General features: G+C 50.6%; 6 non-coding genes across 6 annotated transcripts; all 6 read right to left on the reverse strand.

The window, feature by feature from the left end:
- Positions 1 to 2,748: 2,748 nt before the first annotated feature.
- Positions 2,749 to 2,889, reverse strand: LOC138496674 (U4 spliceosomal RNA). The gene has a single exon (XR_011278164.1). It is a non-coding gene; the product is annotated as a U4 spliceosomal RNA (small nuclear RNA).
- Positions 2,890 to 6,402: 3,513 nt separating this feature from the next.
- Positions 6,403 to 6,543, reverse strand: LOC138496777 (U4 spliceosomal RNA). The gene has a single exon (XR_011278258.1). It is a non-coding gene; the product is annotated as a U4 spliceosomal RNA (small nuclear RNA).
- A 3,508-nt stretch (positions 6,544 to 10,051) lies between these two features.
- On the reverse strand, positions 10,052 to 10,192 carry LOC138496477 (U4 spliceosomal RNA). The gene has a single exon (XR_011277985.1). It is a non-coding gene; the product is annotated as a U4 spliceosomal RNA (small nuclear RNA).
- Positions 10,193 to 13,700: 3,508 nt separating this feature from the next.
- Positions 13,701 to 13,841, reverse strand: LOC138496794 (U4 spliceosomal RNA). The gene has a single exon (XR_011278273.1). It is a non-coding gene; the product is annotated as a U4 spliceosomal RNA (small nuclear RNA).
- A 3,508-nt stretch (positions 13,842 to 17,349) lies between these two features.
- On the reverse strand, positions 17,350 to 17,490 carry LOC138496788 (U4 spliceosomal RNA). The gene has a single exon (XR_011278268.1). It is a non-coding gene; the product is annotated as a U4 spliceosomal RNA (small nuclear RNA).
- A 3,508-nt stretch (positions 17,491 to 20,998) lies between these two features.
- Positions 20,999 to 21,139, reverse strand: LOC138496478 (U4 spliceosomal RNA). Its single transcript, XR_011277986.1, has one exon. It is a non-coding gene; the product is annotated as a U4 spliceosomal RNA (small nuclear RNA).

Below are 21,139 nucleotides of genomic sequence, written 5' to 3' on the forward strand. Positions count from 1 at the left end.
GGCCTTTGCAGAGCCATCTGCTTAGTGTGGCTCTGCCACTGAGGTCAGAAGAGAACATTTAGCCTGAGAAACGGCTGTCTGTGTGTGCAGCTTGGAGAAGACACTGTTGCCATGGGAAAGACATGCCTGTTTGCTGTGCAAATGAAGTGCAGACACAGACAGAAGAGACCACTTGACTGGTAGGAATTGAAGAACCTGACCAAGAGTGAGGAATTAGACCATCCGCACGGGGAGTGTGCGCTCCGCCTGGGCTGGTTTGATACTTTTAAAAAAGAAATGGAATGTTGGTAGGTAAACCTCCTGGAAATGTGTGGGGCTATTCCGCACACATTTCCCAATGGACACTGCACAACAAACACATAGTCAAGTGCACTCTGGGGGACACAGTCTACCGGTGCGGTCCTCCTGTCACATTTAGCTGCAATGTGACAGCCATGGGTACATCAAAGCATCTCTGAAGGGGGAAGGCAACGCCTTCCTCCGGCCCTGGTCAGCCTACTTAAAATAGCAAAGGCTCCATCGATATGCCCTGCCTATTGTTAGGTTCTCTCTGATGGCAGCGCATACTGATGAGAGTTAAGTGAAGCAGGCCTGCGAAGAGGCCTGTTCACAGAACTAACACAGGGCAGGAAACCCCAACACCTTTTTCATATGCAATGTGTCAGCTTGAAGCTAGCTCCCACCCCTCTGTATGAAGGCCATTGAATGTCATGTGTGGAACAACTGTTTACAGTAGGCAACCGCTGCAGGGCCACCCCCTTTCAGAGGGAAGATATATGTGATTTGATGCAGACAGTCTGTTCTCGAGCTCAATTAACCAGAGAGCCACTTTGATCCACAGGAGACAGGAAGATGGGTGCGGCTTAGTAGTACATGTTGTCACCCCTTACCTTTCCTGTTGCAAAGCACTCTGGTCATGACCTTACGCATGACAGAAGATTGGTGGTGGGGACCCAGGATTGGGTCTTTAAGGTAGGCTTAGCATGCTCCAATCACTGGGGCCCATTTGGCTTTAAAAGAGGGCTGAGCCCCTCACTAAGCAGATCATCCGACGACTTCAAAAGGAGTACGAAGAAGGACTCATTCGGACCCTCGGTGATGGTACAGTCTGCCTCACGGCTTCCGCCAGTGAAGGAAGTCCAGGATTTCCAAGAGGGAAGCAAAATACCTCCCAAAACATCTCCCAGGGAACAGAGGGAGATACCCGACTCAGAGGATCCATCAAGCAGCACCAGAACCGGTACCCAGCCAGCACACAGCGTGCCCTGCTAGGTTAAGCCAGCAAGCTTCCTAGGTGGGAAGTGCCAGAGAGTCTCTGAACAAAGGACAAGGCCGTTGCCAGCAAACACTCTTCTCAGCTTTGGGTCGGCCGCCTTAAACGTCGACCCAAGCATTGAGAAGAAGCTCGGAGGAGTGCAACAACAAGCATCAACCAGCGTCCATCTTTTAAGGACTTTTTCGAAGCAGTCGAGCTCTCAAACTGCGACCGGCTTCACCACTGTGGCTGTTCTCACGCTGCAGTCACTAAAGCCGTCTGAGAACCCTCGACCAGCGTTCCAGATCCACCAACCAGCACACAGACAACGATTCTTCACCCCGAGCCGCCGGGTAGGGCAGCCTGCAGCCGTCCGCCCAGCCTCGCTTACCAAACTGCCTGCCAACTGATATCCGCATCTGTCGTCCCTCTTGAACTCTGTCGCCGGAGCTACAAAGCATGCTGGAAGCCACTCGATGCTGTCGAGTACCAAGATCATCTCAAACACCAGTTACATTGTGGTTCTGTCCCCCTGGTCCTTCTCCGAAGGCCCTTAGTGACATTTACGACCTCTTGCTCCCTTGCTGCTGCAACCAAATAACCTTGAACAGTTCAGACTGATTGCTTTACCGACTGCACTCCTGTCAGTATCCAGAGTGCATCCCTCTCCTTTGTGAAACTGTCTGTCCCCTGTTTTCCTTTATAGGGTGGGTTGTATTTTGTAGTGTGTTAGAACTGTCTGTTGTATTAATACTAAAGTAGATATTTGTATACAACCTTGACTGGACAGTCCCTTTTATCAGTGGGTCACAATTGTTTTTTCGCTCTGTTGCAACTAACCAGCCTGACGTTCCGTCCACTGTTCGGACCCCTTCCGGTGTACTAGAGGTGTGGGACTGATTGATGGTCTAGAAAGCGATATTCCTCCCTGGACCACTAGTGCCCCGGAAGTTGATTCGTCACACCAAGAGAGGTCGGGTTGTTGACTCCACGTGAATATGTGTCTATAGAATGCATGGGGACAGAAATGCCCTTTTGCCTCTCTTGGGAAGACTGAGATGGTGAGCGAAGGCCAAAGGTAAAGCGACCCCTCTGCTGCGGTTGGCTTCAGTGGCAGCCAGACCTCCCTGAGTAACCATCCAACAATCTGATGACTTTCGCAAGAGCAGATGTGGCAAAGAGGATCGAAGGCAGACAGGTCACTGTCTGCTAGGTTCTGAAAGCTCATGGTTTTCATGTCGTGAGATCAGGAAGGCAGCGAGACAACTGAGGCGCTTAATGCACCTGCTGCATGGTCACGGTTCCATAGACTTCGCTGCGCCGCTTGGAGTTTACGAATGCGCTAGCTTCTGGAAGTAAACCCCTTTGTTGAGGGTAGGCCACGAGAGAACAAAGAATAGAAGGGATGGGTTCCGAAAAACACACCCCTCTTGCTAGGTCTTCTCCAGTGGAGTAAAAGCGTCATTGTCTCCTTTTCAAACAAATCGGTTCAGCCTCCGTAGAGACTGTCAAAAATTACCAATTCCAGCTATATTTCAAGCTGTCATGGCGGGGTATTGGGTAAAGTTTTCAATAAGCAATAATCGCGCCTCGGTTAAACCTCATGAGCTACGATGCTGCCACTGCGCAAAGCTAAAGCACCTGACCCAGAGGCCCGTGCGCCCCGGGAATGGATTCCCATTTAACTTGCACTGATCCCAGCAAGCTCCATTCTGAGCATCCTTTGTCAAACTCATAAAACCGCCTGGATTCCAGTGCCGAGATTTGTTGAGGTGAACACCTGTATCATCTTGCGCTCACCAAACTGACAGCAAATATAGTAGCAAGGTATGCATAGGATTCTGGGAGTAAACATGCAAATGAGCAGACTGCTACCTGTGCGCTCTTTCCCTTAGCATGATCGGTGGCCTGTTGGCAAGTGACCCCGCCCTCCTGAGAGATTATTGGGCAGGCCGCTGCCAAGGCAACATGGGAGAGGCTTGAGAATGCAAAGAGCCATTGGAGGATTGCACAGGAGCGAGGACAGCATCGAGAAATGGGCTCCTTTGGGGACAGGTGAAGTGATGCTCCACCAGGACGACCAGCTGTTTCTGCAGTGCAGCCAGGACATTGACAAGAAGTGAATCAATTTGTCTCTGAGCGTTCCAACTGTTGACCAAACCATTACAATTTCGATACATTTCCATGCCATCACATACCTACCTGTTTGTGATAATTGCACTTGTCCTTGAAAATAGACCCGATTTTGCAGGGGACTCTGGGAAAAGTGAAAAGGTCCTATGTAATTCACGTCTTGTACCCTGTCTCATAGGGCGGACCCTGCAATTCTACTTCCACTCCACTGCCAAAAATGAAGCGGCCTTGCCCTGTTCAGGCTTTTTGCTGTAGCCCCTGGGCCTTTGCAGAGCCATCTGCTTAGTGTGGCTCTGCCACTGAGGTCAGAAGAGAACATTTAGCCTGAGAAACGGCTGTCTGTGTGTGCAGCTTGGAGAAGACACTGTTGCCATGGGAAAGACATGCCTGTTTGCTGTGCAAATGAAGTGCAGACACAGACAGAAGAGACCACTTGACTGGTAGGAATTGAAGAACCTGACCAAGAGAAGAGTGAGGAATTAGACCATCCGCACGGGGAGTGTGCGCTCCGCCTGGGCTGGTTTGATACTTTTAAAAAAGAAATGGAATGTTGGTAGGTAAACCTCCTGGAAATGTGTGGGGCTATTCCGCACACATTTCCCAATGGACACTGCACAACAAACACATAGTCAAGTGCACTCTGGGGGACACAGTCTACCGGTGCGGTCCTCCTGTCACATTTAGCTGCAATGTGACAGCCATGGGTACATCAAAGCATCTCTGAAGGGGGAAGGCAACGCCTTCCTCCGGCCCTGGTCAGCCTACTTAAAATAGCAAAGGCTCCATCGATATGCCCTGCCTATTGTTAGGTTCTCTCTGATGGCAGCGCATACTGATGAGAGTTAAGTGAAGCAGGCCTGCCAAGAGGCCTGTTCACAGAACTAACACAGGGCAGGAAACCCCAACACCTTTTTCATATGCAATGTGTCAGCTTGAAGCTAGCTCCCACCCCTCTGTATGAAGGCCATTGAATGTCATGTGTGGAACAACTGTTTACAGTAGGCAACCGCTGCAGGGCCACCCCCTTTCAGAGGGAAGATATATGTGATTTGATGCAGACAGTCTGTTCTCGAGCTCAATTAACCAGAGAGCCACTTTGATCCACAGGAGACAGGAAGATGGGTGCGGCTTAGTAGTACATGTTGTCACCCCTTACCTTTCCTGTTGCAAAGCACTCTGGTCATGACCTTACGCATGACAGAAGATTGGTGGTGGGGACCCAGGATTGGGTCTTTAAGGTAGGCTTAGCATGCTCCAATCACTGGGGCCCATTTGGCTTTAAAAGAGGGCTGAGCCCCTCACTAAGCAGATCATCCGACGACTTCAAAAGGAGTACGAAGAAGGACTCATTCGGACCCTCGGTGATGGTACAGTCTGCCTCACGGCTTCCGCCAGTGAAGGAAGTCCAGGATTTCCAAGAGGGAAGCAAAATACCTCCCAAAACATCTCCCAGGGAACAGAGGGAGATACCCGACTCAGAGGATCCATCAAGCAGCACCAGAACCGGTACCCAGCCAGCACACAGCGTGCCCTGCTAGGTTAAGCCAGCAAGCTTCCTAGGTGGGAAGTGCCAGAGAGTCTCTGAACAAAGGACAAGGCCGTTGCCGGCAAACACTCTTCTCAGCTTTGGGTCGGCCGCCTTAAACGTCGACCCAAGCATTGAGAAGAAGCTCGGAGGAGTGCCACAACAAGCATCAACCAGCGTCCATCTTTTAAGGACTTTTTCGAAGCAGTCGAGCTCTCAAACTGCGACCGGCTGCACCACTGTGGCTGTTCTCACGCTGCAGTCACTAAAGCCGTCTGAGAACCCTCGACCAGCGTTCCAGATCCACCAACCAGCACACAGACAACGATTCTTCACCCCGAGCCGCCGGGTAGGGCAGCCTGCAGCCGTCCGCCCAGCCTCGCTTACCAAACTGCCTGCCAACTGATATCCGCATCTGTCGTCCCTCTTGAACTCTGTCGCCGGAGCTACAAAGCATGCTGGAAGCCACTCGATGCTGTTGAGTACCAAGATCATCTCAAACACCAGTTACATTGTGGTTCTGTCCCCCTGGTCCTTCTCCGAAGGCCCTTAGTGACATTTACGACCTCTTGCTCCCTTGCTGCTGCAACCAAATAACCTTGAACAGTTCAGACTGATTGCTTTCCCGACTGCACTCCTGTCAGTATCCAGAGTGCATCCCTCTCCTTTGTGAAACTGTCTGTCCCCTGTTTTCCTTTATAGGGTGGGTTGTATTTTGTAGTGTGTTAGAACTGTCTGTTGTATTAATACTAAAGTAGATATTTGTATACAACCTTGACTGGACAGTCCCTTTTATCAGTGGGTCACAATTGTTTTTTCGCTCTGTTGCAACTAACCAGCCTGACGTTCCGTCCACTGTTCGGACCCCTTCCGGTGTATTAGAGGTGTGGGACTGATTGATGGTCTAGAAAGCGATATTCCTCCCTGGACCACTAGTGCCCCGGAAGTTGATTCGTCACACCAAGAGAGGTCGGGTTGTTGACTCCACGTGAATATGTGTCTATAGAATGCATGGGGACAGAAATGCCCTTTTGCCTCTCTTGGGAAGACTGAGATGGTGAGCGAAGGCCAAAGGTAAAGCGACCCCTCTGCTGCGGTTGGCTTCAGTGGCAGCCAGACCTCCCTGAGTAACCATCCAACAATCTGATGACTTTCGCAAGAGCAGATGTGGCAAAGAGGATCGAAGGCAGACAGGTCACTGTCTGCTAGGTTCTGAAAGCTCATGGTTTTCATGTCGTGAGATCAGGAAGGCAGCGAGACAACTGAGGCGCTTAATGCACCTGCTGCATGGTCACGGTTCCATAGACTTCGCTGCGCCGCTTGGAGTTTACGAATGCGCTAGCTTCTGGAAGTAAACCCCTTTGTTGAGGGTAGGCCACAAGAGAACAAAGAATAGAAGGGATGGGTTCCGAAAAACACACCCCTCTTGCTAGGTCTTCTCCAGTGGAGTAAAAGCGTCATTGTCTCCTTTTCAAACAAATCGGTACAGCCTCCGTAGAGACTGTCAAAAATTACCAATTCCTGCTATATTTCAAGCTGTCATGGCGGGGTATTGGGTAAAGTTTTCAATAAGCAATAATCGCGCCTCGGTTAAACCTCTTGAGCTACGATACTGCCACTGCGCAAAGCTAAAGCACCTGACCCAGAGGCCCGTGCGCCCCGGGAATGGATTCCCATTTAACTTGCACTGATCCCAGCAAGCTCCATCCTGAGCATCCTTTGTCAAACTCATAAAACCGCCTGGATTCCAGTGCCGAGATTTGTTGAGGTGAACACCTGTATCATCTTGCGCTCACCAAACTGACAGCAAATATAGTAGCAAGGTATGCATAGGATTCTGGGAGTAAACATGCAAATGAGCAGGCTGCTACCTGTGCGCTCTTTCCCTTAGCATGATCGGTGGCCTGTTGGCAAGTGACCCCGCCCTCCTGAGAGATTATTGGGCAGGCCGCTGCCAAGGCAACATGGGAGAGGCTTGAGAATGCAAAGAGCCATTGGAGGATTGCACAGGAGTGAGGACAGCATCGAGAAATGGGCTCCTTTGGGGACAGGTGAAGTGATGCTCCACCAGGACGACCAGCTGTTTCTGCAGTGCAGCCAGGACATTGACAAGAAGTGAATCAATTTGTCTCTGAGCGTTCCAACTGTTGACCAAACCATTACAATTTCGATACATTTCCATGCCATCACATACCTACCTGTTTGTGATAATTGCACTTGTCCTTGAAAATAGACCCGATTTTGCAGGGGACTCTGGGAAAAGTGAAAAGGTCCTATGTAATTCACGTCTTGTACCCTGTCTCATAGGGCGGACCCTGCAATTCTACTTCCACTCCACTGCCAAAAATGAAGCGGCCTTGCCCTGTTCAGGCTTTTTGCTGTAGCCCCTGGGCCTTTGCAGAGCCATCTGCTTAGTGTGGCTCTGCCACTGAGGTCAGAAGAGAACATTTAGCCTGAGAAACGGCTGTCTGTGTGTGCAGCTTGGAGAAGACACTGTTGCCATGGGAAAGACATGCCTGTTTGCTGTGCAAATGAAGTGCAGACACAGACAGAAGAGACCACTTGACTGGTAGGAATTGAAGAACCTGACCAAGAGTGAGGAATTAGACCATCCGCACGGGGAGTGTGCGCTCCGCCTGGGCTGGTTTGATACTTTTAAAAAAGAAATGGAATGTTGGTAGGTAAACCTCCTGGAAATGTGTGGGGCTATCCCGCACACATTTCCCAATGGACACTACACAACAAACACATAGTCAAGTGCACTCTGGGGGACACAGTCTACCGGTGCGGTCCTCCTGTCACATTTAGCTGCAATGTGACAGCCATGGGTACATCAAAGCATCTCTGAAGGGGGAAGGCAACGCCTTCCTCCGGCCCTGGTCAGCCTACTTAAAATAGCAAAGGCTCCATCGATATGCCCTGCCTATTGTTAGGTTCTCTCTGATGGCAGCGCATACTGATGAGAGTTAAGTGAAGCAGGCCTGCCAAGAGGCCTGTTCACAGAACTAACACAGGGCAGGAAACCCCAACACCTTTTTCATATGCAATGTGTCAGCTTGAAGCTAGCTCCCACCCCTCTGTATGAAGGCCATTGAATGTCATGTGTGGAACAACTGTTTACAGTAGGCAACCGCTGCAGGGCCACCCCCTTTCAGAGGGAAGATATATGTGATTTGATGCAGACAGTCTGTTCTCGAGCTCAATTAACCAGAGAGCCACTTTGATCCACAGGAGACAGGAAGATGGGTGCGGCTTAGTAGTACATGTTGTCACCCCTTACCTTTCCTGTTGCAAAGCACTCTGGTCATGACCTTACGCATGACAGAAGATTGGTGGTGGGGACCCAGGATTGGGTCTTTAAGGTAGGCTTAGCATGCTCCAATCACTGGGGCCCATTTGGCTTTAAAAGAGGGCTGAGCCCCTCACTGAGCAGATCATCCGACGACTTCAAAAGGAGTACGAAGAAGGACTCATTCGGACCCTCGGTGATGGTACAGTCTGCCTCACGGCTTCCGCCAGTGAAGGAAGTCCAGGATTTCCAAGAGGGAAGCAAAATACCTCCCAAAACATCTCCCAGGGAACAGAGGGAGATACCCGACTCAGAGGATCCATCAAGCAGCACCAGAACCGGTACCCAGCCAGCACACAGCGTGCCCTGCTAGGTTAAGCCAGCAAGCTTCCTAGGTGGGAAGTGCCAGAGAGTCTCTGAACAAAGGACAAGGCCGTTGCCGGCAAACACTCTTCTCAGCTTTGGGTCGGCCGCCTTAAACGTCGACCCAAGCATTGAGAAGAAGCTCGGAGGAGTGCCACAACAAGCATCAACCAGCGTCCATCTTTTAAGGACTTTTTCGAAGCAGTCGAGCTCTCAAACTGCGACCGGCTGCACCACTGTGGCTGTTCTCACGCTGCAGTCACTAAAGCCGTCTGAGAACCCTCGACCAGCGTTCCAGATCCACCAACCAGCACACAGACAACGATTCTTCACCCCGAGCCGCCGGGTAGGGCAGCCTGCAGCCGTCCGCCCAGCCTCGCTTACCAAACTGCCTGCCAACTGATATCCGCATCTGTCGTCCCTCTTGAACTCTGTCGCCGGAGCTACAAAGCATGCTGGAAGCCACTCGATGCTGTCGAGTACCAAGATCATCTCAAACACCAGTTACATTGTGGTTCTGTCCCCCTGGTCCTTCTCCGAAGGCCCTTAGTGACATTTACGACCTCTTGCTCCCTTGCTGCTGCAACCAAATAACCTTGAACAGTTCAGACTGATTGCTTTACCGACTGCACTCCTGTCAGTATCCAGAGTGCATCCCTCTCCTTTGTGAAACTGTCTGTCCCCTGTTTTCCTTTATAGGGTGGGTTGTATTTTGTAGTGTGTTAGAACTGTCTGTTGTATTAATACTAAAGTAGATATTTGTATACAACCTTGACTGGACAGTCCCTTTTATCAGTGGGTCACAATTGTTTTTTCGCTCTGTTGCAACTAACCAGCCTGACGTTCCGTCCACTGTTCGGACCCCTTCCGGTGTACTAGAGGTGTGGGACTGATTGATGGTCTAGAAAGCGATATTCCTCCCTGGACCACTAGTGCCCCGGAAGTTGATTCGTCACACCAAGAGAGGTCGGGTTGTTGACTCCACGTGAATATGTGTCTATAGAATGCATGGGGACAGAAATGCCCTTTTGCCTCTCTTGGGAAGACTGAGATGGTGAGCGAAGGCCAAAGGTAAAGCGACCCCTCTGCTGCGGTTGGCTTCAGTGGCAGCCAGACCTCCCTGAGTAACCATCCAACAATCTGATGACTTTCGCAAGAGCAGATGTGGCAAAGAGGATCGAAGGCAGACAGGTCACTGTCTGCTAGGTTCTGAAAGCTCATGGTTTTCATGTCGTGAGATCAGGAAGGCAGCGAGACAACTGAGGCGCTTAATGCACCTGCTGCATGGTCACGGTTCCATAGACTTCGCTGCGCCGCTTGGAGTTTACGAATGCGCTAGCTTCTGGAAGTAAACCCCTTTGTTGAGGGTAGGCCACGAGAGAACAAAGAATAGAAGGGATGGGTTCCGAAAAACACACCCCTCTTGCTAGGTCTTCTCCAGTGGAGTAAAAGCGTCATTGTCTCCTTTTCAAACAAATCGGTTCAGCCTCCGTAGAGACTGTCAAAAATTACCAATTCCAGCTATATTTCAAGCTGTCATGGCGGGGTATTGGGTAAAGTTTTCAATAAGCAATAATCGCGCCTCGGTTAAACCTCATGAGCTACGATACTGCCACTGCGCAAAGCTAAAGCACCTGACCCAGAGGCCCGTGCGCCCCGTGAATGGATTCCCATTTAACTTGCACTGATCCCAGCAAGCTCCATCCTGAGCATCCTTTGTCAAACTCATAAAACCGCCTGGATTCCAGTGCCGAGATTTGTTGAGGTGAACACCTGTATCATCTTGCGCTCACCAAACTGACAGCAAATATAGTAGCAAGGTATGCATAGGATTCTGGGAGTAAACATGCAAATGAGCAGGCTGCTACCTGTGCGCTCTTTCCCTTAGCATGATCGGTGGCCTGTTGGCAAGTGACCCCGCCCTCCTGAGAGATTATTGGGCAGGCCGCTGCCAAGGCAACATGGGAGAGGCTTGAGAATGCAAAGAGCCATTGGAGGATTGCACAGGAGCGAGGACAGCATCGAGAAATGGGCTCCTTTGGGGACAGGTGAAGTGATGCTCCACCAGGACGACCAGCTGTTTCTGCAGTGCAGCCAGGACATTGACAAGAAGTGAATCAATTTGTCTCTGAGCGTTCCAACTGTTGACCAAACCATTACAATTTCGATACATTTCCATGCCATCACATACCTACCTGTTTGTGATAATTGCACTTGTCCTTGAAAATAGACCCGATTTTGCAGGGGACTCTGGGAAAAGTGAAAAGGTCCTATGTAATTCACGTCTTGTACCCTGTCTCATAGGGCGGACCCTGCAATTCTACTTCCACTCCACTGCCAAAAATGAAGCGGCCTTGCCCTGTTCAGGCTTTTTGCTGTAGCCCCTGGGCCTTTGCAGAGCCATCTGCTTAGTGTGGCTCTGCCACTGAGGTCAGAAGAGAACATTTAGCCTGAGAAACGGCTGTCTGTGTGTGCAGCTTGGAGAAGACACTGTTGCCATGGGAAAGACATGCCTGTTTGCTGTGCAAATGAAGTGCAGACACAGACAGAAGAGACCACTTGACTGGTAGGAATTGAAGAACCTGACCAAGAGTGAGGAATTAGACCATCCGCACGGGGAGTGTGCGCTAAGCCTGGGCTGGTTTGATACTTTTAAAAAAGAAATGGAATGTTGGTAGGTAAACCTCCTGGAAATGTGTGGGACTATTCCGCACACATTTCCCAATGGACACTGCACAACAAACACATAGTCAAGTGCACTCTGGGGGACACAGTCTACCGGTGCGGTCCTCCTGTCACATTTAGCTGCAATGTGACAGCCATGGGTACATCAAAGCATCTCTGAAGGGGGAAGGCAACGCCTTCCTCCGGCCCTGGTCAGCCTACTTAAAATAGCAAAGGCTCCATCGATATGCCCTGCCTATTGTTAGGTTCTCTCTGATGGCAGCGCATACTGATGAGAGTTAAGTGAAGCAGGCCTGCCAAGAGGCCTGTTCACAGAACTAACACAGGGCAGGAAACCCCAACACCTTTTTCATATGCAATGTGTCAGCTTGAAGCTAGCTCCCACCCCTCTGTATGAAGGCCATTGAATGTCATGTGTGGAACAACTGTTTACAGTAGGCAAACGCTGCAGGGCCACCCCCTTTCAGAGGGAAGATATATGTGATTTGATGCAGACAGTCTGTTCTCGAGCTCAATTAACCAGAGAGCCACTTTGATCCACAGGAGACAGGAAGATGGGTGCGGCTTAGTAGTACATGTTGTCACCCCTTACCTTTCCTGTTGCAAAGCACTCTGGTCATGACCTTACGCATGACAGAAGATTGGTGGTGGGGACCCAGGATTGGGTCTTTAAGGTAGGCTTAGCATGCTCCAATCACTGGGGCCCATTTGGCTTTAAAAGAGGGCTGAGCCCCTCACTAAGCAGATCATCCGACGACTTCAAAAGGAGTACGAAGAAGGACTCATTCGGACCCTCGGTGATGGTACAGTCTGCCTCACGGCTTCCGCCAGTGAAGGAAGTCCAGGATTTCCAAGAGGGAAGCAAAATACCTCCCAAAACATCTCCCAGGGAACAGAGGGAGATACCCGACTCAGAGGATCCATCAAGCAGCACCAGAACCGGTACCCAGCCAGCACACAGCGTGCCCTGCTAGGTTAAGCCAGCAAGCTTCCTAGGTGGGAAGTGCCAGAGAGTCTCTGAACAAAGGACAAGGCCGTTGCCGGCAAACACTCTTCTCAGCTTTGGGTCGGCCGCCTTAAACGTCGACCCAAGCATTGAGAAGAAGCTCGGAGGAGTGCCACAACAAGCATCAACCAGCGTCCATCTTTTAAGGACTTTTTCGAAGCAGTCGAGCTCTCAAACTGCGACCGGCTGCACCACTGTGGCTGTTCTCACGCTGCAGTCACTAAAGCCGTCTGAGAACCCTCGACCAGCGTTCCAGATCCACCAACCAGCACACAGACAACGATTCTTCACCCCGAGCCGCCGGGTAGGGCAGCCTGCAGCCGTCCGCCCAGCCTCGCTTACCAAACTGCCTGCCAACTGATATCCGCATCTGTCGTCCCTCTTGAACTCTGTCGCCGGAGCTACAAAGCATGCTGGAAGCCACTCGATGCTGTCGAGTACCAAGATCATCTCAAACACCAGTTACATTGTGGTTCTGTCCCCCTGGTCCTTCTCCGAAGGCCCTTAGTGACATTTACGACCTCTTGCTCCCTTGCTGCTGCAACCAAATAACCTTGAACAGTTCAGACTGATTGCTTTACCGACTGCACTCCTGTCAGTATCCAGAGTGCATCCCTCTCCTTTGTGAAACTGTCTGTCCCCTGTTTTCCCTTATAGGGTGGGTTGTATTTTGTAGTGTGTTAGAACTGTCTGTTGTATTAATACTAAAGTAGATATTTGTATACAACCTTGACTGGACAGTCCCTTTTATCAGTGGGTCACAATTGTTTTTTCGCTCTGTTGCAACTAACCAGCCTGACGTTCCGTCCACTGTTCGGACCCCTTCCGGTGTACTAGAGGTGTGGGACTGATTGATGGTCTAGAAAGCGATATTCCTCCCTGGACCACTAGTGCCCCGGAAGTTGATTCGTCACACCAAGAGAGGTCGGGTTGTTGACTCCACGTGAATATGTGTCTATAGAATGCATGGGGACAGAAATGCCCTTTTGCCTCTCTTGGGAAGACTGAGATGGTGAGCGAAGGCCAAAGGTAAAGCGACCCCTCTGCTGCGGTTGGCTTCAGTGGCAGCCAGACCTCCCTGAGTAACCATCCAACAATCTGATGACTTTCGCAAGAGCAGATGTGGCAAAGAGGATCGAAGGCAGACAGGTCACTGTCTGCTAGGTTCTGAAAGCTCATGGTTTTCATGTCGTGAGATCAGGAAGGCAGCGAGACAACTGAGGCGCTTAATGCACCTGCTGCATGGTCACGGTTCCATAGACTTCGCTGCGCCGCTTGGAGTTTACGAATGCGCTAGCTTCTGGAAGTAAACCCCTTTGTTGAGGGTAGGCCACGAGAGAACAAAGAATAGAAGGGATGGGTTCCGAAAAACACACCCCTCTTGCTAGGTCTTCTCCAGTGGAGTAAAAGCGTCATTGTCTCCTTTTCAAACAAATCGGTTCAGCCTCCGTAGAGACTGTCAAAAATTACCAATTCCAGCTATATTTCAAGCTGTCATGGCGGGGTATTGGGTAAAGTTTTCAATAAGCAATAATCTCGCCTCGGTTAAACCTCATGAGCTACGGTACTGCCACTGCGCAAAGCTAAAGCACCTGACCCAGAGGCCCGTGCGCCCCGGGAATGGATTCCCATTTAACTTGCACTGATCCCAGCAAGCTCCATCCTGAGCATCCTTTGTCAAACTCATAAAACCGCCTGGATTCCAGTGCCGAGATTTGTTGAGGTGAACACCTGTATCATCTTGCGCTCACCAAACTGACAGCAAATATAGTAGCAAGGTATGCATAGGATTCTGGGAGTAAACATGCAAATGAGCAGGCTGCTACCTGTGCGCTCTTTCCCTTAGCATGATCGGTGGCCTGTTGGCAAGTGACCCCGCCCTCCTGAGAGATTATTGGGCAGGCCGCTGCCAAGGCAACATGGGAGAGGCTTGAGAATGCAAAGAGCCATTGGAGGATTGCACAGGAGCGAGGACAGCATCGAGAAATGGGCTCCTTTGGGGACAGGTGAAGTGATGCTCCACCAGGACGACCAGCTGTTTCTGCAGTGCAGCCAGGACATTGACAAGAAGTGAATCAATTTGTCTCTGAGCGTTCCAACTGTTGACCAAACCATTACAATTTCGATACATTTCCATGCCATCACATACCTACCTGTTTGTGATAATTGCACTTGTCCTTGAAAATAGACCCGATTTTGCAGGGGACTCTGGGAAAAGTGAAAAGGTCCTATGTAATTCACGTCTTGTACCCTGTCTCATAGGGCGGACCCTGCAATTCTACTTCCACTCCACTGCCAAAAATGAAGCGGCCTTGCCCTGTTCAGGCTTTTTGCTGTAGCCCCTGGGCCTTTGCAGAGCCATCTGCTTAGTGTGGCTCTGCCACTGAGGTCAGAAGAGAACATTTAGCCTGAGAAACGGCTGTCTGTGTGTGCAGCTTGGAGAAGACACTGTTGCCATGGGAAAGACATGCCTGTTTGCTGTGCAAATGAAGTGCAGACACAGACAGAAGAGACCACTTGACTGGTAGGAATTGAAGAACCTGACCAAGAGTGAGGAATTAGACCATCCGCACGGGGAGTGTGCGCTCCGCCTGGGCTGGTTTGATACTTTTAAAAAAGAAATGGAATGTTGGTAGGTAAACCTCCTGGAAATGTGTGGGGCTATTCCGCACACATTTCCCAATGGACACTGCACAACAAACACATAGTCAAGTGCACTCTGGGGGACACAGTCTACCGGTGCGGTCCTCCTGTCACATTTAGCTGCAATGTGACAGCCATGGGTACATCAAAGCATCTCTGAAGGGGGAAGGCAACGCCTTCCTCCGGCCCTGGTCAGCCTACTTAAAATAGCAAAGGCTCCATCGATATGCCCTGCCTATTGTTAGGTTCTCTCTGATGGCAGCGCATACTGATGAGAGTTAAGTGAAGCAGGCCTGCCAAGAGGCCTGTTCGCAGAACTAACACAGGGCAGGAAACCCCAACACCTTTTTCATATGCAATGTGTCAGCTTGAAGCTAGCTCCCACCCCTCTGTATGAAGGCCATTGAATGTCATGTGTGGAACAACTGTTTACAGTAGGCAACCGCTGCAGGGCCACCCCCTTTCAGAGGGAAGATATATGTGATTTGATGCAGACAGTCTGTTCTCGAGCTCAATTAACCAGAGAGCCACTTTGATCCACAGGAGACAGGAAGATGGGTGCGGCTTAGTAGTACATGTTGTCACCCCTTACCTTTCCTGTTGCAAAGCACTCTGGTCATGACCTTACGCATGACAGAAGATTGGTGGTGGGGACCCAGGATTGGGTCTTTAAGGTAGGCTTAGCATGCTCCAATCACTGGGGCCCATTTGGCTTTAAAAGATGGCTGAGCCCCTCACTAAGCAGATCATCCGACGACTTCAAAAGGAGTACGAAGAAGGACTCATTCGGACCCTCGGTGATGGTACAGTCTGCCTCACGGCTTCCGCCAGTGAAGGAAGTCCAGGATTTCCAAGAGGGAAGCAAAATACCTCCCAAAACATCTCCCAGGGAACAGAGGGAGATACCCGACTCAGAGGATCCATCAAGCAGCACCAGAACCGGTACCCAGCCAGCACACAGCGTGCCCTGCTAGGTTAAGCCAGCAAGCTTCCTAGGTGGGAAGTGCCAGAGAGTCTCTGAACAAAGGACAAGGCCGTTGCCGGCAAACACTCTTCTCAGCTTTGGGTCGGCCGCCTTAAACGTCGACCCAAGCATTGAGAAGAAGCTCGGAGGAGTGCCACAACAAGCATCAACCAGCGTCCATCTTTTAAGGACTTTTTCGAAGCAGTCGAGCTCTCAAACTGCGACCGGCTGCACCACTGTGGCTGTTCTCACGCTGCAGTCACTAAAGCCGTCTGAGAACCCTCGACCAGCGTTCCAGATCCACCAACCAGCACACAGACAACGATTCTTCACCCCGAGCCGCCGGGTAGGGCAGCCTGCAGCCATCCGCCCAGCCTCGCTTACCAAACTGCCTGCCAACTGATATCCGCATCTGTCGTCCCTCTTGAACTCTGTCGCCGGAGCTACAAAGCATGCTGGAAGCCACTCGATGCTGTCGAGTACCAAGATCATCTCAAACACCAGTTACATTGTGGTTCTGTCCCCCTGGTCCTTCTCCGAAGGCCCTTAGTGACATTTACGACCTCTTGCTCCCTTGCTGCTGCAACCAAATAACCTTGAACAGTTCAGACTGATTGCTTTACCGACTGCACTCCTGTCAGTATCCAGAGTGCATCCCTCTCCTTTGTGAAACTGTCTGTCCCCTGTTTTCCTTTATAGGGTGGGTTGTATTTTGTAGTGTGTTAGAACTGTCTGTTGTATTAATACTAAAGTAGATATTTGTATACAACCTTGACTGGACAGTCCCTTTTATCAGTGGGTCACAATTGTTTTTTCGCTCTGTTGCAACTAACCAGCCTGACGTTCCGTCCACTGTTCGGACCCCTTCCGGTGTACTAGAGGTGTGGGACTGATTGATGGTCTAGAAAGCGATATTCCTCCCTGGACCACTAGTGCCCCGGAAGTTGATTCGTCACACCAAGAGAGGTCGGGTTGTTGACTCCACGTGAATATGTGTCTATAGAATGCATGGGGACAGAAATGCCCTTTTGCCTCTCTTGGGAAGACTGAGATGGTGAGCGAAGGCCAAAGGTAAAGCGACCCCTCTGCTGCGGTTGGCTTCAGTGGCAGCCAGACCTCCCTGAGTAACCATCCAACAATCTGATGACTTTCGCAAGAGCAGATGTGGCAAAGAGGATCGAAGGCAGACAGGTCACTGTCTGCTAGGTTCTGAAAGCTCATGGTTTTCATGTCGTGAGATCAGGAAGGCAGCGAGACAACTGAGGTGCTTAATGCACCTGCTGCATGGTCACGGTTCCATAGACTTCGCTGCGCCGCTTGGAGTTTACGAATGCGCTAGCTTCTGGAAGTAAACCCCTTTGTTGAGGGTAGGCCACGAGAGAACAAAGAATAGAAGGGATGGGTTCCGAAAAACACACCCTTCTTGCTAGGTCTTCTCCAGTGGAGTAAAAGCGTCATTGTCTCCTTTTCAAACAAATCGGTTCAGCCTCCGTAGAGACTGTCAAAAATTACCAATTCCAGCTATATTTCAAGCTGTCATGGCGGGGTATTGGGTAAAGTTTTCAATAAGCAATAATCGCGCCTCGCTTAAACCTCATGAGCTACGATACTGCCACTGCGCAAAGCTAAAGCACCTGACCCAGAGGCCCGTGCGCCCCGGGAATGGATTCCCATTTAACTTGCACTGATCCCAGCAAGCTCCATCCTGAGCATCCTTTGTCAAACTCATAAAACCGCCTGGATTCCAGTGCCGAGATTTGTTGAGGTGAACACCTGTATCATCTTGCGCTCACCAAACTGACAGCAAATATAGTAGCAAGGTATGCATAGGATTCTGGGTGTAAACATGCAAATGAGCAGGCTGCTACCTGTGCGCTCTTTCCCTTAGCATGATCGGTGGCCTGTTGGCAAGTGACCCCGCCCTCCTGAGAGATTATTGGGCAGGCCGCTGCCAAGACAACATGGGAGAGGCTTGCGAATGCAAAGAGCCATTGGAGGATTGCACAGGACCGAGGACAGCATCGAGAAATGGGCTCCTTTGGGGACAGGTGAAGTGATGCTCCACCAGGACGACCAGCTGTTTCTGCAGTGCAGCCAGGACATTGACAAGAAGTGAATCAATTTGTCTCTGAGCGTTCCAACTGTTGACCAAACCATTACAATTTCGATACATTTCCATGCCATCACATACCTACCTGTTTGTGATAATTGCACTTGTCCTTGAAAATAGACCCGATTTTGCAGGGGACTCTGGGAAAAGTGAAAAGGTCCTATGTAATTCACGCCTTGTACCCTGTCTCATAGGGCGGACCCTGCAATTCTACTTCCACTCCACTGCCAAAAATGAAGCGGCCTTGCCCTGTTCAGGCTTTTTGCTGTAGCCCCTGGGCCTTTGCAGAGCCATCTGCTTAGTGTGGCTCTGCCACTGAGGTCAGAAGAGAACATTTAGCCTGAGAAACGGCTGTCTGTGTGTGCAGCTTGGAGAAGACACTGTTGCCATGGGAAAGACATGCCTGTTTGCTGTGCAAATGAAGTGCAGACACAGACAGAAGAGACCACTTGACTGGTAGGAATTGAAGAACCTGACCAAGAGTGAGGAATTAGACCATCCGCACGGGGAGTGTGCGCTCCGCCTGGGCTGGTTTGATACTTTTAAAAAAGAAATGGAATGTTGGTAGGTAAACCTCCTGGAAATGTGTGGGGCTATTCCGCACACATTTCCCAATGGACACTGCACAACAAACACATAGTCAAGTGCACTCTGGGGGACACAGTCTACCGGTGCGGTCCTCCTGTCACATTTAGCTGCAATGTGACAGCCATGGGTACATCAAAGCATCTCTGAAGGGGGAAGGCAACGCCTTCCTCCGGCCCTGGTCAGCCTGCTTAAAATAGCAAAGGCTCCATCGATATGCCCTGCCTATTGTTAGGTTCTCTCTGATGGCAGCGCATACTGATGAGAGTTAAGTGAAGCAGGCCTGCCAAGAGGCCTGTTCACAGAACTAACACAGGGCAGGAAACCCCAACATCTTTTTCATATGCAATGTGTCAGCTTGAAGCTAGCTCCCACCCCTCTGTATGAAGGCCATTGAATGTCATGTGTGGAACAACTGTTTACAGTAGGCAACCGCTGCAGGGCCACCCCCTTTCAGAGGGAAGATATATGTGATTTGATGCAGACAGTCTGTTCTCGAGCTCAATTAACCAGAGAGCCACTTTGATCCACAGGAGACAGGAAGATGGGTGCGGCTTAGTAGTACATGTTGTCACCCCTTACCTTTCCTGTTGCAAAGCACTCTGGTCATGACCTTACGCATGACAGAAGATTGGTGGTGGGGACCCAGGATTGGGTCTTTAAGGTAGGCTTAGCATGCTCCAATCACTGGGGCCCATTTGGCTTTAAAAGAGGGCTGAGCCCCTCACTAAGCAGATCATCCGACGACTTCAAAAGGAGTACGAAGAAGGACTCATTCGGACCCTCGGTGATGGTACAGTCTGCCTCACGGCTTCCGCCAGTGAAGGAAGTCCAGGATTTCCAAGAGGGAAGCAAAATACCTCCCAAAACATCTCCCAGGGAACAGAGGGAGATACCCGACTCAGAGGATCCATCAAGCAGCACCAGAACCGGTACCCAGCCAGCACACAGCGTGCCCTGCTAGGTTAAGCCAGCAAGCTTCCTAGGTGGGAAGTGCCAGAGAGTCTCTGAACAAAGGACAAGGCCGTTGCCGGCAAACACTCTTCTCAGCTTTGGGTCGGCCGCCTTAAACGTCGACCCAAGCATTGAGAAGAAGCTCGGAGGAGTGCCACAACAAGCATCAACCAGCGTCCATCTTTTAAGGACTTTTTCGAAGCAGTCGAGCTCTCAAACTGCGACCGGCTGCACCACTGTGGCTGTTCTCACGCTGCAGTCACTAAAGCCGTCTGAGAACCCTCGACCAGCGTTCCAGATCCACCAACCAGCACACAGACAACGATTCTTCACCCCGAGCCGCCGGGTAGGGCAGCCTGCAGCCGTCCGCCCAGCCTCGCTTACCAAACTGCCTGCCAACTGATATCCGCATCTGTCGTCCCTCTTGAACTCTGTCGCCGGAGCTACAAAGCATGCTGGAAGCCACTCGATGCTGTCGAGTACCAAGATCATCTCAAACACCAGTTACATTGTGGTTCTGTCCCCCTGGTCCTTCTCCGAAGGCCCTTAGTGACATTTACGACCTCTTGCTCCCTTGCTGCTGCAACCAAATAACCTTGAACAGTTCAGACTGATTGCTTTACCGACTGCACTCCTGTCAGTATCCAGAGTGCATCCCTCTCCTTTGTGAAACTGTCTGTCCCCTGTTTTCCTTTATAGGGTGGGTTGTATTTTGTAGTGTGTTAGAACTGTCTGTTGTATTAATACTAAAGTAGATATTTGTATACAACCTTGACTGGACAGTCCCTTTTATCAGTGGGTCACAATTGTTTTTTCGCTCTGTTGCAACTAACCAGCCTGACGTTCCGTCCACTGTTCGGACCCCTTCCGGTGTACTAGAGGTGTGGGACTGATTGATGGTCTAGAAAGCGATATTCCTCCCTGGACCACTAGTGCCCCGGAAGTTGATTCGTCACACCAAGAGAGGTCGGGTTGTTGACTCCACGTGAATATGTGTCTATAGAATGCATGGGGACAGAAATGCCCTTTTGCCTCTCTTGGGAAGACTGAGATGGTGAGCGAAGGCCAAAGGTAAAGCGACCCCTCTGCTGCGGTTGGCTTCAGTGGCAGCCAGACCTCCCTGAGTAACCATCCAACAATCTGATGACTTTCGCAAGAGCAGATGTGGCAAAGAGGATCGAAGGCAGACAGGTCACTGTCTGCTAGGTTCTGAAAGCTCATGGTTTTCATGTCGTGAGATCAGGAAGGCAGCGAGACAACTGAGGCGCTTAATGCACCTGCTGCATGGTCACGGTTCCATAGACTTCGCTGCGCCGCTTGGAGTTTACGAATGCGCTAGCTTCTGGAAGTAAACCCCTTTGTTGAGGGTAGGCCACGAGAGAACAAAGAATAGAAGGGATGGGTTCCGAAAAACACACCCCTCTTGCTAGGTCTTCTCCAGTGGAGTAAAAGCGTCATTGTCTCCTTTTCAAACAAATCGGTTCAGCCTCCGTAGAGACTGTCAAAAATTACCAATTCCAGCTATATTTCAAGCTGTCATGGCGGGGTATTGGGTAAAGTTTTCAATAAGCAATAATCGCGCCTCGGTTAAACCTCATGAGCTACGATACTGCCACTGCGCAAAGCT

This window comes from Ambystoma mexicanum, chromosome 10, assembly GCF_040938575.1.
Source record: "Ambystoma mexicanum isolate Mex_15411 chromosome 10, UKY_AmexF1_1, whole genome shotgun sequence".
Taxonomy (NCBI): Eukaryota; Metazoa; Chordata; class Amphibia; order Caudata; family Ambystomatidae; genus Ambystoma; species Ambystoma mexicanum.